The sequence below is a fragment of the Ciconia boyciana genome, chromosome 2 (assembly GCF_034638445.1).
Source record: "Ciconia boyciana chromosome 2, ASM3463844v1, whole genome shotgun sequence".
Taxonomy (NCBI): Eukaryota; Metazoa; Chordata; class Aves; order Ciconiiformes; family Ciconiidae; genus Ciconia; species Ciconia boyciana.
In genome coordinates, this window is record NC_132935.1 from 14,702,892 (window position 1) to 14,720,745 (window position 17,854).

The 17,854-nt window shown below is 38.6% G+C and overlaps 1 protein-coding gene across 8 annotated transcripts in view; it reads right to left on the reverse strand.

The window, feature by feature from the left end:
* Positions 1 to 17,854, reverse strand: part of COL14A1 (collagen type XIV alpha 1 chain) — a 126,266-nt gene that overhangs the window by 89,207 nt on the left and 19,205 nt on the right. The window lies entirely within an intron of this gene.

Consider the following 17,854-nt stretch of genomic DNA (forward strand, 5'->3'; position numbering starts at 1 on the left):
ATTTTCATTCTCAAGAATATGCATACACAGTATACAGTTCATAACACTTAACCTTAGGTGTAGACAATGCAGAGAGAGCTACCTAGAGATGCAGACATCCAAAACAGTTATCAAGACCCCTTTTAATGTCAACATAGAAAAGCAGGTATTTCTATACATCTCAACAACTCTATAGAAAAACTTCTTTAGCTGCCATTGTAGACTTCTAAGGTTAGAAGTGAATCTCACCCTGGGAGACTAGAGTAAAACTGAAGGTCAATTGAATACGCTGTATTAAACCTAAGTAGGAGGCATGCAATACAGCAAAGGTAAAATGCAAAGACCTCAGATTCAAATTCACAATCTCTATGAGAACTAGCACCACATGAAGATTTAGTCTTACAGATGTATGGGAAAGTACACAAAAATAAAAGAGCATTAAAAAAGCAACAGAAAAGACCTGATGAGAATTAGCAGAGATGCATGTTAATAGTCTCTAAGGTTTAGCTAACCAACAGGGAAATCAGAGAAAATGGGAATAGAGATTGGACACAAATTGCAGGATAAACCAACATGAAGGTTTTTAGGGATACAGATTCTTAAGAAATTGAGAAGCCCAAACAAAAGTGCCACGTTTAGTTTGAGAAAATGACAGGAAGGGAAGTAAGAGAAAGGAAGAGGTTTCCATAACCTCAGAAAGAATTGCCACATCCCACAGAAGTGGCTGCATGACTGTAAAAGTAAGGTTGCTGAAATAATGGATTCATATTGTAGGGAGGGAAAACAAATGAGTGATGTTACACAGGTATACCAAACAAGAGCTTATATTTCAAGTATAAAAACAGCAAACTCCCCACCAGATTGACTACAGAATAGGTATGGAAGTAGGAAAGTCAAAGTAAAGCATTTTAGTAAAAAAGGTATCATGCATCACAAACCATTTAGGGATTAAAATCATGTCCCTGAACACAGTAAAAAACCTGCAGATTACTAAAGTAAGCTGCAGTCCAACTTTTATCTTCAATTTTTTCAGGATCCACTATATAAATTAGTTGACAACGAATACCAACAGCTAAGGTGGTACTAACAGGAATCACCAAGTACATTGTTGGAAATAAACTGATCTTGAGCAGAGATGCTCAGCAAATAAAAGAAGTAATTCAGTGAGAAATAATCAAAAAGGTGCTTGCATTAGCTCACAAGCAGCTATCCTGTTACAGAGATGGAATAAACCACACAGTTAGTAACTTAAAACTTTAACACTATATTATTAATGACAATCTTTTCATTAAAGACAAAATGATAGTCTCACAGGCAAAAACAATCTGATGTGCAGAAGGACATCAAACAATTGGTAATAATTAAGAGTTAGATTCGTACTGTAGTGTAAATCCACTGAGCAAGAAACCCAATCCATAAAGTTACAGTTAATGTCTTAAACGTACACTAAAAATGTTTTTAGAAGAGCAGGGAACATTTTCCTACGTGCAGCTAGCAGTGTAGAATAAGTTCTAAACACATGACAAAAATTCCACTTACAAAGATGCCAAAACAAATATTTTATTTTAGTTTTTACAGTACAAGACAACACTATTTGAATTGGCAACACATTTTAATGTATAAACACTAGGGAACATTTAGTAAGCATCAGAAAAATGATCTTAAATTGGAAGATAAATCCAAAGGAGATCCAAATCTTTATATCACTGAAGTCAACAGGAAAACTTCCCTTTATTTCAGCGGGACTGGAATCTGTTTTGTGATTTAATAGGAACTTACTGGTCATGGCAAAATTCATGTTTTAAATATCTTTGCCAAATAAACTTCCTGTTAATCAGCCTGCATTACTTGCAGTATTTGTCATGCATTAACACGCAGTTCAATTGTGCCATTCTCACATTGGCCGTGATGAGCTTCTTAAGCTTCAAGAGCACTATTGGCAAAGTAAAACACTACTCAACACCAGTAAGAATGATAGAACTGGACCCCTGATTCACATCCAAGCAGCTGTACTGTTGCACAGATGTACCTTTTCAGTATGATCCCAGCAGTTTAATCATATAGCACAATGAGGATAACAGGATTTGTGGGGCTGTATTTCCCTTCTCTACTTCTAAAATCTTATGCTTACTCTGAAACCCAGTTAGTACCCTAGGTCCTACTCATTTCGTATTAACAAGTTTTGCCTATAAGGTTTCTTTAATCCTGTAGTGATGGCTTTGTGAATAAAACCTTTTATTTGTTTTAGCAAATCCACTCAGTGCAGCAAAGCCCGAAGAATAAAGAAAACAATAACGGCATTCCTTTCAATATTTTATTTCCACATTATCAGATCAGTGCAAATAGTATCATTCAATTATTTTTTTGTTAAAATAGCATGTGTGATTTGATCCAAAATTGTACTGCAATGTCACAGAATGTGAAAATTTGATTCGTTCTTCGTAGATAGGAGATACTTGTTGAATCTTTTCTGCATAAAACATTTAGGTTTTGTTACTTCTGTACACCCACTATTTGCTTATGCTTTCTCCTTGTTGTACTTAATAGAATTGTAGAAAGTTCCCTAAAATGGAACAAACAACAGTGAGATATTAAACAGAATAACATGCTGTACAGAAATCTTTAAAACCTGATAGGAATACAGACACCATATCATCCTAGTTTATAAAGTTAGTCTAAAAGACACAGCGTGTAGCAAATAATTTACACACCCCACAGAGGTTAGCCAGTTTCCATTACCAATTCTAGCAAATGTCTTTTTCAAGAATCTTTCCATACAGCCATACATGCTCATGAATTCCTATAGGGTTTGAGGATAATTTTGAACATTTCAACTATCTAAATGTAACTTTAATGGCAATTTTCTCAAAAACAGTTCTTAAAGGAGCACATAATTCCATATAAAAAAGCTTCCAAAACTCATTGTTTTAGCCCACTACAAGTTTCAATACTGTGATCAGGTTGTGCTTATTTCCCTTTTACTCAGTTATCAAGAAAACAGTAGTGAGAGAGAAGGTACCACTTTCCTCTGAATTATACAATACTCACCAGTTTCAAGAGCAGGACAGTAGGGAGGACACCAGTTACCTAATTTTGTGTAATGTTTCCCAATGTTATACAGATAGCGTTATTCTACTTCAAGTGCTGCATTCCACAACAATAACAGAGCCTTCGATTTTTAGGTTAGAGAAAATGACAGAATTGCAAACATCCTGAAGTCAGAAAAAGAGCTTATGTATTTTGCACCAGTAACTGCCTTCAGTGCATCCACCTACAATGGGTGGAGGAGTTTGATGGGGAGAAAGTAAAAAAATTAATGGACTTTCTATATCAAATTAACAATCTTCCTAGCATTATTCAGTAAAAGGAACTTGCCACTCTGCCAGGAAACTAACTGAAGAGAAGGGTCTTGGTCTGCTCTTTTCTGTATGTCACAAATGAAGGCATAGGCTCAAAATTTCACCTCCAAAGACACCAGCATACAACTAAAGGCTACCAGCAATGTATTAGGACAAGATATTTGCCCAAAACCTGCTTCAGTATTGCCAACAGTCATATCATCATCAAGAATTTTGGTTCCTTTGTTTCAGGGAAATCTTGCAAAGAATAACCAGCATTGAAGGAATTTTGCATCTACCAAATTAAGTTTCCTGTCTTTGATCCCTCGAGCTGCCAGACATTAAAGGTGACGCATTTGCTTGCAATTTCAATGTGCAAGTGCTATAGCACTATCAAGACCCACGTCAGAGTTTGCCTGAGAGTGAAGCCAATGATGGCAACGCCAAAAAAAAAGATTCAGCTAGAACTTTCTGGGATAGAGAGAGAGTTACTGGAGCCTGCAAAATGCGATCCTTGAGACATCCTATTGAAGGGAATGGAGTGCAGATTGAGGACTGGGAGGGGCTCTGACAGTACGGGGGATGCACAGAACAAAGCAGGGTGTACAAGCTTCTGTAAACACTGACCACCTCCCTGAGGCTGCATTTTCAACCTGTTGCTATTCTTTCACACATGCATTCAGTGAGCAAGTGAGCAATGTTAAAAAGTAGAAGTTTGACCAAAAAAACCCTGCAAGCCTTACTTAGACAAAAATACAAAACTATGATTTTTAGACTAGAGTAGTGGCTGTTTGACTCCTGGCATTAATACTACTACTCTTAAAAAGTTATTTGAAAGGCAAAGGGAGAAGCAGCAAATACAGGCACTGCCACACGGGAGGATTCAATGCCTTAGAAGAACCAGTTCAATTTACATGCAGTTATGATCCATTTTGCAGAAACACATTTGATATTTTGCCTCTCCTTGGTATGAAACTGTTCTCATTTTCAAGAGCCAAAACACACACTTCTTCTGCTAGAAGAAGTTAAGACTATAATTCTTTCTGAGTCTGCAATATGTCTTTTCCTTTCTTACTCCCTGTCACAGTGGAAAAGTCAAATAATATATGTGGAAGGAGAGGAAGAAAGTTCAAGTAGAGTTCAGTAATAATACGGTATGAATGGAAGACTCGTTCATGGGGTAACAAAGCACAAAAGGCAAGAAGCTTGATGACAGAAGCGAGTTAAAAATATCTTGTGAATAAAGCATCAATGACAGAGAAAAGTCAGTCCTCCACAGTGACTGACAGCACCACAGCTGAGCAGAAGCACCACTGAGGACAAGGGCAATATAAATCTACATCAGCAAGATGTCACTTCTTTTAAAAAAAGGGTTAAAAAAATACAAGGATGTGAGGCAGTGTTCAGCTCCAAAATTCAGCAACTCACTAGTCCACACTTCTGACATTGATATTATTGCACTGTGCTGGTGATATCATCATTGCACTTAGACCTCAGTTTAACACATGCCATATGTCAGGCTACGGACCAGACAAATGCATACAACATAACTGCTTTTCTTTGAACTAGATCCAACCATAGCTTGAATTTGAAGGACTCAAATGCTGGAACATCATTAGGTTGAAAGAGCAGCCCAAAGAGGTTAGAAGTTTGTCCCTGCTCCTTAGGAAAAAAAAAAAAAAAACAAAATAAAATAAAGCAGCCAGCCCTTTCCCATGCACCTTGTTTTGTTCCAGGAAACTAATATAGCCTATCTGGCAGGCCTACAAATTTGTTATTTGGGGGAGTTGGAATATTAAGATTTACTGAATCTGTTGTGTCTAATCATATCACATTTGACTGTGAATGCTGTAGTTCAATAATTTTGTTTCTTTCAAAAAGTACACAGCAATAAATGTTATTATAGTTAATGTTATTATTTAAAGCATACCTTTTGAATTTAAAGCCACAAAACTAATTAAAGCAGTAGCCAATAAAACACATTAATTGCCTACATATACTGGTGATAATTCTCAAGTGTGAGAGAAGGAAGCATACAGCCATTTTCTATGCACCCTTCCATACACACTCAATGATAGTTGTACTTCTGCAGTAAGCAATCACTAGCTTAGAAAAACTTTTAGAACTTTCTTCCTACATCTTAATTTTTTAATGTACTTGAGAGACAGAGTAAGTATAAAGGGTAACTATGAAGGAAAGTGCTAATGTTTTCTGGCAGACCATTGCTGATTGATAGCACTGAAGCACCTGATCTCTGCAGCAGCTTCCCAAATAGCAACACTAAACTCTCTTGGTCTGTGTACCTAGATAGAAAAATATGTTTTAAAATCCCCCTGCATTTAAACTGAGAGTTCAAAACATTTATTTTAATTTCTCTTCCAACAGGCAACATGTCAACACAGAACAAAGCACACTACTGAAATCTTTCCTGAAATTGAGGTTCAACATGGCAAGATACTGTGTCCATTTAGCCATAATGTTTTACACTGTAGATGGTCCACAACCCTCCTGTAAACTACATGAAACCTAAGAAACTCTTCTACAGATTACAGTGATAATTCTCTGCTTCTCTTTGCTCTCAGTTCTGCATCTGAGTGCATTAATGTTTTAAATGAAACAGCTGTCTCAAAGTCTAAATGACTTTTCAAGGCAGAGAACTATAATTTTTTATTAATATGGTCATATTTATCCACCATTCCTATGTAACAAATATGCCAGGATTTAAGAGCGTTATTTTTCCCTTTGCTTTAGTGAAGTATGAAATCCCTGAGACAGTTTTCTCTGGCTATTTAGAAGGCAGTTAATCAGGGGGCTGCAGACAAAACTGGCACTCAGAAATCCTCAACATTAATTAAGCTGTACGTATAAATCCCTCTAAACCACGATAAAGAGCTGGTCTGTGCCTGAGCTTGTAACTAAGTTACAGCTTTAACACAACAGGTAAAGCAACAGAAAAGAGCCTGCCTGAGAGAACAAGCTGCACATCTATGAAAGTCATTAAGACAGAACTAATTAAAAATTAGATGAAGCAAACTGCTACAACACTGTTACATAACAGCCCAGCATTATAGATCCAGGTACATATGATGTTGTGGCCAGTGTGTCCAGAAAAAAGACGACAGTGCAGTACAGTTACAGTGCAGAAGACTTTCAAATTCAAATCCCTATTTTACCTTCAACTATTTCTTGAAATGATATTATCATAATGTAACAAATGTATATGCTTTTATAAATATAAATATGCAGTGATCTTCAGAAGCATCACTAATTTTGGATGTCATGTGTCAATTCACAAAAGTTCAGGATGAAATTCATGCCTTCTTAAATGTAACAATTCATCCGTTGTCTAATTAGCAGAGATGTCTGAGTGAACACCCTATTCTGAAAAATCTCCAACTCGAAGAATCACAGGGTAGTGGAGGTGGGAACGGACCTCTTGAGACTGTCTAGTCAAACTGCTCTGCTCAAAGCATGGGCAACTCCAGCAGATTGCCTGGGGCCATGTACAGTTAGGTTAAAGAGTCTCCAAGGATGGAGACTCCACAACCTGAGTAACATGCTCCAGTGTTTGACCATTCTCACAGTAAAAAAAAGTACTTTCTTTGATTAAATGGAATTTACAGTTATTTCCGTTTGTGTCCAGTGCCTCTTGTCCTTTCACTGGACACCACTGAGAAGAGTCTGGCTCTGCCTTCTTTACTCCTTCCAATGTGTATTATATCATCTGCAAACTTGCTGAGGGTATGCTCTTTCCCGTCATCCCAGCCCTCACATGATTGTAGGTTCTCATCTACTTCCCACATCATTCCTATTTGAAAGCTCTTCTCACCAGGCTGGCCAGCCTGTTAGCAAAGATTATTTTGCCTCACTTAATCAGATAGATGGCATCTCTTCCAAGCAGCTATTGATCCTCAAAGAGGGTCCCATCGTCACAGAAACCTAAACCCTGTTGCTGACAGCAGCTGCAAAAGTAGTTGTTGACCTATAGGATCTGCCCAGTCTTCCTCAGGCCCTTTCCCCTCATAAGGGGGATCAAGGAGAAGACCACCTGAACCCCCATGCCCTAGACCATTGCCCTCAGAGCCGTGTAGTTGATAGTTTGTCACCCAATGCAAAGAGACCCTGGCAACAGGATTACCATAATTAGCTTCTACGTATTTAATTCCTGATCTCTTAAAATACATGCTATTAAGCAAAAGCAGACAAATATTAAAACAAAAATTCCTCCTCAGAGGATTTGATTTTGTGGTTGGTTAGTTATGTCTCAATGAGTATTTAACAGAAGAATCCCAAAAGTCTGTGCCACTGCACTGTATTGAAGTCCTGATCAGTGGACTAAGCAGCAATAAACACACCACAGATATCTTTTCCTAAGTGAGCATTTAGGATAACCTTTGATTTTCTTTTCCTCTAGTTCACAGATTTTCAAATTTCCCTCATCCACTAAATTACTCCCTACCATAAACAAATTACTAAATAGCCATGTTGCATATTTTTCCCCTCAGGCAGATTACACTCATGTCTTCAAGCCTGCAAAATTTCTTTCTATCCGAGATTCCAGTCTCTTCCATTCACTTATTATTTCTTTGACCTTGTACTTACTGTACTATCCAGATGGACAGATAAACAATGCATATAGGCACATCAGTTATGCGATATCATATATGGTAGATAGTTAAATCTTTAAACTACAGAAGGACTAATAACAAATCTCAAAATAATTTACTGAATATTTTCTTCCATTCAATGCCATTTATAGCTACTTTTCTCTACAGTGTTTCAAAGGCTTTAAAACAAAATGACAAGTCTTATCTCCAAATCCAACTGCATTTTTAAAAAATAAAACCAAAAATCTAATGCAGAACCTTATCCTAAAGACTTTAGTACAGGGATTTTCTTAATAATTTCACTCTACAGAGGAAAGCAATTTTTAAATCTTTAATTTACACACATATGAGAAAAACACTAATCTGATTTTACAGAAAAGTTCTGCACAGGAAGTAATAAGACTGTAATGATTACATTGCATATGATATTTTTTAAAACATCTTCCAGAAAAAATGGCAAATTCTAAATCTGTAAGAGTGAATTTAAAATGTACACTGAGGAAAAGAATTAATTAATTAATTCTTAAGAATTAAAGAATTAATTAAATAATTAATTAAAAAATTCTTTTAATTAATCAAGACAAATTCCTGGCTGCTACCCAACGTATACAACTGTTATGGGAGCTGTCAAAAGCAAAGGAGAGTCCTATCACAAGGTACAGACTATGCTTACACATCTGAGTTTATTTTTAGTTTGGCCAGTAGCTACTTAGCAATTTACAATAGCCATAATCAAAATGTAACTGCTGGCCCTTAACTAAAACCATGTACTTCAATATGCACACCCTGATGCCTGAAAAGCAGGGTGAGGGCAACCATATAAAAATTTATTAAGAGTCCTATGGAGCTCAACCGAGGATCTTTTCCATTTTTTCCAAAGAAAAAATGTTCAATATTCAATAAATACTTATTCAATAAATAATTTTTCAGTAGTTCTTGCTCAGTTTTTTTCAATAAACAGTAAGTGTTGCATAATTACATTCTACTAGATCAGTTTTAGGGTTTCCCTCCTGCCATCTGTTTCCTATTCCCAGATTAATAAAACACTAACAGTTGCAAGGCTGGCAAAGGACCTGTGATTCTGTTGAGACAAAACATGAGCTTCTGAATTTCATTTTCCTTTTTTAAGGTAAACAGAACTGCCCCATCAAAGTCATAAAAATATCTCAACCAACCTCTAACAGATACATCACTATTGCTTGCAACTGATGCTTTATTACTACTTCTTAGAGAACAAAAAACCACTAAACATTATGAAGCTCCTAAGGCAGAACCATCTGCCACAGTTTGACACCACCTCCCTGTCCCCTAGGTATCGAGCTAAATTTGGATGTTGAGTTTGAAAGGTCTTGAGGGTAGGGTGAGGAGAGATGAGATACAGGGTAGTGAGACAAGAGATGAGATACGAGTGGTATTTCACAGGCCACAGCCAAATTTAGTCTTCTTGAAGGAGCTACCATCCCTATGCTCACAATTACAGTTTTCCTTCCTTTATCGTACTTACTAGAAAGATCAGTGCAAAAGACCACAAATTCTACCATACATTTAACCACATAAACTAACCAAACCCAAGCAAAGACCCTGCTGAGACTAACATTTACTTCTGAAACAGCTGTCTGCACCACTATGCAGCCCTAATTCTGCTAACTTTCCTGCACACAAGGAAACTAAATATGCTCAGGCATCCAGCTGGTGCTCCAGAGAAGCTCCTTTAAGGATTCCAGGAGAGCCTAGTACAAGAATACCACCACTCCACTTACTGGGGAATAAAGAGCCAAACACTTCATGAGCCAAAGACACACACACAAACCCCAGCAGTCAGGTAAGGAAAGAGGACTTCCTCATTATATGCAGACAGACTAGTACAACCAGTACAGCTAACCAGACAGGAGAGAACACCTTTGAGGTGGAAAACATGGACCACTCAGCCAGGTAAGTAAGGTCTGTTTCAGCTACTAACCAGCACCTCTTTAACCAAGGGGCATAGCTCAGTTTAACCAAGGCTTACTCAGGACACAGGGCACCAGGCAAAGGGTGCTGACCATGAGACAGCCCAGAATCAGTGTGTCCTTCATCAACAGGTCCAGAAAGAACATGAAGACCCTCAGATTATGTATGCAGTGAGGGTGGAAATGACCCTGAAATCACCTCTTCTCTTTACAAGCTCCTGCTTAATGTTGATCAACAATGTTAGTATCAGATGAATGAGACAGACTGTGAAATAAGGCTCCCCCCCTCTCAAAGTGTAAGGAACAGCCTTGAAAGGGAACTTGTACAGCAGACAGCTCAAAAGCAAAAGATTCAGCACCTTCTGGTTGCATTCAAGACAAGGCCATCTCAAAGATCACAGTCCCTAAAAAGAGATACCAAAAAGTTAACCTTAATCTCCCATTTTGTTGTCCAGAGCACAAAGCAATGCAGCTTGTTCATCAGGGTGTTCAATGCAACTGGAATGCAAATCCACAACAGATGAGTTTGCTGATGAATGCACCAATCCTTTACAATCGTAGCTTTCTTGCAAGGGGGTCTTGGTCTTGCACTTCAGTGTTTATTAATGTAGGAAAGGGTGCTGATGCAGTCTGCTATCACATCACCAAGCTTTTTTGACTATCCCTTCAAGGTTGCCACACAGATTTTAAAAACTGTGCAGAGTTTCAACTTGTTACTATGTAGCTTCAGTTTCAAAGACTAGATAGTGTCTTCTATGAAAGACAATCATCACTCATAATATACAGAGGTATTTACCTAGAATATACATAGTCACGAGCAAGCCTACAGACTTCAAATTACAAGAATTCATGCTGCCAGATGATGAAGAACTGTTAAGGAGTGTCTCAGCATGGTAGTAACGAAAGTATTTCAACAATGAAACATGTCAACACAGACCCTGAATCTGACTTAAGGTAACAGTCTCTTGCTGCCAGCAAAATCCAGCCATGCCAGTGTGCTGTGGATTGGATGGATGCTCAAGAGCTAATGACTTGAAGAGTCATGAAAAGCACTCTGAAGAGAATGAAAGACCGTTCATTCAGCTAAGCTTCTATTAATCAGTCATTCAAGAATGTGAATAACAGTCTCCCCCTTCAACTAAGAATAGATTGCACAGAAAAAGGTCAGTGTCTTAGGGAAAGCTACCAAAGAAAAAAAGAACCCATACAGGAGGTTTTCAGCTGGTAATGGTTCAGACTTACCAAGCACTGTACTTATTTACTGTGCAGAGATATGAGGACAAACATCTTCTAACTCAAGGGTTATGAACCTGAGGATAAGCATCTTGTAACTCAAGGGTTATGAACCTGAGTAGTTCTGATATTAGGAGCCTGATCACTTTATGACAAAATTGAAACTTACGTTTAGGTCCAATATAGGTTAAGTCTCTTTTTCTACTCTGAGAGAGTAGAGAGAGAGCTATAAAGCTTTTTTTTTTTTTTTCCCTGAGCTACAGATTCTCTAGATATCTAAGTCAACACTGTGTCTACTTTTCAGTGAAGCAGATGCATTCAAGGAGAGTTCTTAAAGAGGGACAGGGAGGGAGACTGGATAACAGAAAGGCAGTCTGTCCAATCTCCAGCTTCTGCCTCACCTGGAACACTGTATGAGGGGTAAGGCACACCACAATCATTTATATGATGTTAACATACTAACAGATGGAAGAAAAACAGTTCCTCCTACAGAAAGGAGGAGCCAGGAGATAAGCGGAATCCCTGGGTAAGAATGGAGACTGGCCATAATTTCTAATGCCAAGCTTTTTCTTTTCTGAACAAAGCAAGAGGTTGTCTGGCATACACAAATTGAAGAAGGTAACCAGCAACCTCTGTGTTAATACTCAATCTCAAACCAGGCTAAAGTAAATAAACAAAACTTTTCACAATTTTACAGATATCCAAAACAGACAAGGCAGTTACAAAATATATATGAGACCCTTCTGATGTTAAGATCAACCCCTCCCCCACCAACCTCTCTCTCTCTCTCTCTCTCTCTCTCTCTTCCCTGATCTCACTTCAATGAGGGATTCCTTCTGTCAGGATGAAAGTGCACGACTCAAAGTGAACCCTTTCCCAATTCCAGCCTTCATAGCCAGTTTTGGGTCTTTAGTTTCAAGCTTGCTTTCTCTCAAGAACATATTTGTCTTTATTCAGATTATTTCAACACACTTGCAAGTAAACTAATGGCTATTTAGTTTTGGGCAGATGGCAGACGTAAATGCTGCAATCTCTAAATGTAGCTTGCTTGGTTTTCTCCAAAGCAACTACCAAAATGATGGCAAAGGAAAAGCATTTAAGAATTCTGTCCATGTCAGTGCTGATACTTCCTATCAGGTTTTCCAGCCGTGGGAGGCAGGAAGCAGGAGTCTGCCGAAGGATCCTGGCCAGGTCCATAAAAGTATTGTCATTGCAAAAGGAAATCCAAGTTGCAAGTAGTAGTCAAAGGATACAAGAGCTTAGCTATGTCCTCCAGAGAAATTCATCTGATGAACTGGAATAAGCATTGATCATCCACAGCACAATGAGCTAAACTTTCCACACAGTAAAGGGGAGTTTGCCCAAAAGTTTCCGTGCAACAGTGTCCTCCTGTAAGTCCTCCAGTGACTAACAAGGAATTTCTAATGTACAAAGCTCTGCATGTTGGCTCACAGGTTTATAGACTAGCTTGGAAACTTAATGGATGCCTCTCATCAAATTTTACCTTCTGAGAAGCACAGAAACCAACATGGCTTGGATGGGGTATCCTAAATTCATATGTCAAAGAAAGCAACGGTATACTCTGACAAGTCTACTTCATCTTCTGTTTTTAAACAGATATTTGCATCACCTGAAGTTGAAAAAGAAGATGTCCATGAGGAGTCACATAGAAGAAGAATGGAAAGCCATCACTCGCATGGCACAAGTTAAAAAATAGTCACTGTCAAAAAAAACCATGCTCCACCAACCTAGCATGGATGGGGGCCTGCTGATAGGGTTGCTGGGGAGGTTCTAAGTGAGGTCCAGAGCAAAGATCTTCTAGCACCACATCAGGATGGTGATCTGACCAGCAGTGAAACCACTGACACACCAGACTGGCTGCAGGCATTTAAGTGACAGTCCTATTGGCAAAGATTAGATGGTCAGGTCTGCTTTCACTAGTGAAAGCTGAGACAGGATGCATCATGGAACCTCTGCTTAGGCTAAGGTTGGGCAGAACAAAGCCAAGTGAGTCCAAAGCCAAAGTGACAGACTCTGAAACCAAAATAGGTCTATAAAATTATTCCTGGGCTAAGCAGCTTCAGAGTGGTCAGAAGAGTGTGGTGAGGGGAGCATAATTATGAATGCTTGCCAAAGCTTTGTGGCGGTCCAAAACGTTCTCAGAATGCTGCAGCATGTTCCAAGCATTCCCCAGTCTATTCAAGGGAGGCATGGGGATCTGAGGCCACCCCTCTAAAGAAGCACAGATAATAGATTCATTTTTATGTTCGTATTACCTTTAATTGATTAGCAAATGCTAGAACAAGCAGGTATACACCACACACACAAGAGCTATTCACAATCAGGTCAAAGGATTGCATGTCACTGCATGCCACGCAGTGCTGAAAAGCAATTTTGGTAAAGACTACTAAAATCCTTGTCAAGATGGTAAGTACAGAACTCAAAAGTAAACTTAAAAAAAAGCAGTCCTGAAGTAACTTAACAGCCTACACAGAGCACATGTCCCCAGCTGTGAGGCAGTTAAATGACAGCAAACGTGCATCCTGTTTCATACATGACAAGGTAATGCATCTACATACCCTCTACAGACACCGCAAGGATGAAATACTCAAGTCTCAGTTTGATGTATATACATGTTTTAGGGAAATGTAGACTGTAGCCTACATTTAGACAAATCCAATCAATAGTTCTAAACTTCACTATACTTTTCGATGCAGACTTTAATTTACACATGTCCAAAAATGAACCCTATCATACTGAAGTACTCCACAACATTTAAAGAACTAACCATACCTCCAAAGTAGGAAATGCATCTGTCCCTATTGTGCAGCATCTAAGAAACTGATGTTAAAAACTAATGGACAGGGTTATGTCTACAGTTTGTAATGGAGGATAAGGTAGAAGTCTTTGAGCTAGCTAGTTCTGAGCAGGCTAGCGCATTCACCGGGGAGACTGCTGTACTGGACAACATAGCTGCACTGCTATCAGTTTTGTAGTAAACTTGGTTGCATCTAGTTCAAGCAACCCTTCAATGTTATACTGCACTGCATTGGAACAACAACAAAAAAGGTAAGCAGAAACTTTAATTAAAAAAAAAAAACACTGATCAGCAAATACTAATCATGGAATTATCAAAAGTCACAAGATACCACCCTGGTGACCTTGTGCCTTACCTATAATGCAGCCTCAGGCCAAGTAATTCAGTGTTTGCCTCTTGTATAAGTACAGTATAGACCCAGAAATGAAACATTAATTACAGGGGTCCCATCTTGCTGGTATCTTCCAAGATCAGCAACACATTTTTATAACTTGTACTCCCATTTTTATAACTTGTACTTACTTCATAACATGGTCTGTTCATGGTTAGCCTGGTGGGGGTTACTGCTTAGGGGGTAATGAGACTTATGGGATACAGGAAAGAGTATCTGGAGATTGTACAAGATTTAGTATGATATGTTTAGGGGAGGAACCAAAGACAATGAAAGGGAGGGATCAAGGTAGTTTGGGGAGGAACAAGCATGCGAAAATAGAAAGATAAAGGGATAAAGGGGGCCAGTTACATCTACACAGGTGGCTGGTTAGTACTTGTTTGGCCAAGCCCTGTGCTTGATCACCTCAGACTGATCGGGACTACATGTTCAATCTTACTACTGGTTGGATCTGGGGGCATGGAGCTGCATGCTTCTACTGGGCTACAGGATTCAGTGATCCTTAACACAAGACAAAAAAGAAATCATATCAACAGTGGAAGAGCCAAGTACTTTCCAATAAACTTTGCTTTTACCCTCAGATTGGAGAAGCAGATTAATGTGCAAGGGCTGAGAAGATAAGGACTGTTTAGGAAGAACAGAATGGCACTGCGGAAAAATGCCCACACAACATAGTTACGATCCCTTTCTTCTGCTTGCTCATAATACAAGAGATAAAGTGCTCTCCAGAAAGCTCAAGGAAACACTGTTAGTAAGGTCAATTATAGGTTGCATAAAGACATAGTTAATGAGTTCCATAGCCTAGGAGTGCAGTAAGTAATAAAAAAAGAGAAAAATGTCATGACTAAAATCAACATTTGCAGTTACATTAGCCAGGATGAAGTGAGTAAAATTATGAAACACAGCCAACGGAGCAGAAGTTCAGAAGGTACTCATTCCTGTGGCTTAGTCAAATACCTCATAGCACTCATTTCACACTGTCTAGTAATACTTACTGAAGCATCTGACATTAACTAAACAGACAAGTTAATAAATTAGATAATTAGTCTCTTCTGCTGAATAGTATCTTAATATACCTCTCTGCAGATTTTTTTCTACTCTGCTTAAACAGTGCCATTCAACAGCTACAGAGTGAATGTCAAAGCTTATTTGCATCAAAGGTGGTAGCAGTATTGGAAGAAGAAAGCAAATCAGTGTATTTTTCAAGCACCTCTCATTTCTATCACTATCCGAAGACTGATGTGACCTCACTGCAAGAGAAGTTATAATAGAAACCTCAGATGTGTATACCATGTCATTTTGAGGAATGATATGTCTTTTGCATTATCTGAGAGTGTGCATAGCACTTGAAGAAAAAATAGTATTTAAAAAAAAAATCATTCAGAAAAATTCATTTTTAAAGATTGTAGAAATAATGTAAATAATAATATGACTAATAATGTAAAATACATTGGGAAGACAAAAAAAAATATCAAAAACTATCTCACTGCAAAACAGAATAACTTTGGATATGTCTAAACAGTTTTTGCAGGCAGCTGAGAACTCCACCTATTTTCTAGACATAGACCAGGAAGCTAAAAGTTATGTTCACAAGAAAAACTACAAAAGATCCAGCACCAAAGAGCCATTGTTTCTGCATGATTCAGAGCACTGGCAGAGCATGCTCACCTGAAAGAAACTGCGGGCATACTTCGTCCTATTAATACTTAGCAGGTAAGTTTCACATGACAGATGGCTTCAGGTCTCTTTACAGGAGACTTTATGATACTGAACCCTGAAAGTGCTAAAAACTTGAAATTTAAGTACATTACAACCAAAATGTCTTCTCTGTGCAGCACTGAGTAGTGAAGAAAACAAAGAGGAGAGCGGGACCAGCATGTGTCAGAGGGAACTCTGACTAAGTGACCAGCCATTCTCCACAATATTTATAACTTGTATATATATATGTGTGTGTGTATATATATATATGTATGCATAATAATAATAATAATAATAATAATAATAATTCACTAAAGGTCACTAGTAACGGTCACTAATAATATTAAAATTCTTTCAAAGGAAACATTTGTTTATCCTTACAGGTCATTTTTACATTTTCCTCAAAAACTTTTATATTTAAATTAATATACAAATGCAGGAATATCAATCAAGACACATGAAGTCACTATTCAATGTCTTTAACATTAGTTCATGTTATATTACCTACATACAGATAATATAACGTGGCATCTGCCCCTTTCCATTATACTTTGTGGCAGACAACGTATGGCATTACACAGCTCATTAAAAAGAGCTTCTGCAGTTTTTTTTCCTATCTCTGGATAGAGATGGGAAGGGCCTAGGAGAGGCCCACTATGAATTCTACATTATTTTTCACTCACCCAGTGTCTAGTTTTTCCATTCCCAAGTTATCCTTTCTATACCCATGACCCAACAGATCAGCTATAAATTTTCTTTCCTAAACTTCTGCCTGCTTGTCTCAGTCTTCCATGATGAGAAACTCAGATCTAGCTTTTATTGTCAGTTGATTTATCCTAGAGTTTCTTCCTGTATACTCCGTTTGGGCAGGGAACTGAGGGGCAATACCCCTTTTCTCAGGTCATCCAGCTGGCCCCACACCAGCCCGGGCAGCTCGCGTAATGTTCTGCCAGTTTGGTTCCTGGCATGTGGTAAAGGTGACTGCATTAGAAAGAAGCATCTAAGGGATCTAAAAAGCTGCAGTTCTCCCAGGCTTTTTAGCTAGGCCACATGTCACTAGATTTTCATAGGAATCTGTAAAAAAACCACACCTGCCCCTAATGGACTCACTCCAGGGATGAAATGCAGTTTTCATTTGGGAAGGTTGAACTAACCAGAATGTTCTGTGCTGTGCAGTGAAGGTCTCTGACCTCCCTAACAACTCATACTTACTATATGACTATATTACATCCACTTTATGATGAGAAAGTAACTGTTACATTGCATCATACATAAATCACATAATCTTTTATGGGAGCTTATTTCTCATCATTTTAATAGTCTACAGTTTGTAGAAGGCTTATCCTGTGAAAACTTGATTCAGAAGAAAAATCTGGTCCGTACGTGCTCTATGCTGTCTTAAATCATCCCAATTTGAGATTTGCGTAAGGGAATTTCTGAACAGGACAGGTTTAAGACTGTGCAAACACTTTACTCTAGTAGAGCATTAATAGAGCGCCTCTTGTATTGGGCGTCTGCGCCCAGGTTTGGCAGCAGGGAGGCTGCAGGGGTGGCCTTTTTGAGAAGAGGGCAGGGGCCACCCTGTGCCTGTGCACAGCTGGTGGCACCTCTGGAAAAACATATTTAAGAAAGGGCAGAAAAAGCCAGGCAGAGAGAGGAGGAGGAAAAAAAAAAAGAGTGAGAAACAGCAGAGGGAACACCAAGGTCGGAGGAGGAGGTGCTCCGTGGTGGAGCAGGTATTCCCTGTAGCCTGTGGAGGGGACACACTGGAGGAGAAGAAAGGTATGAGAAGAAAAGAATGGCAGAGAGAAACCACTACATCCTGATCATAAACCCTCAAC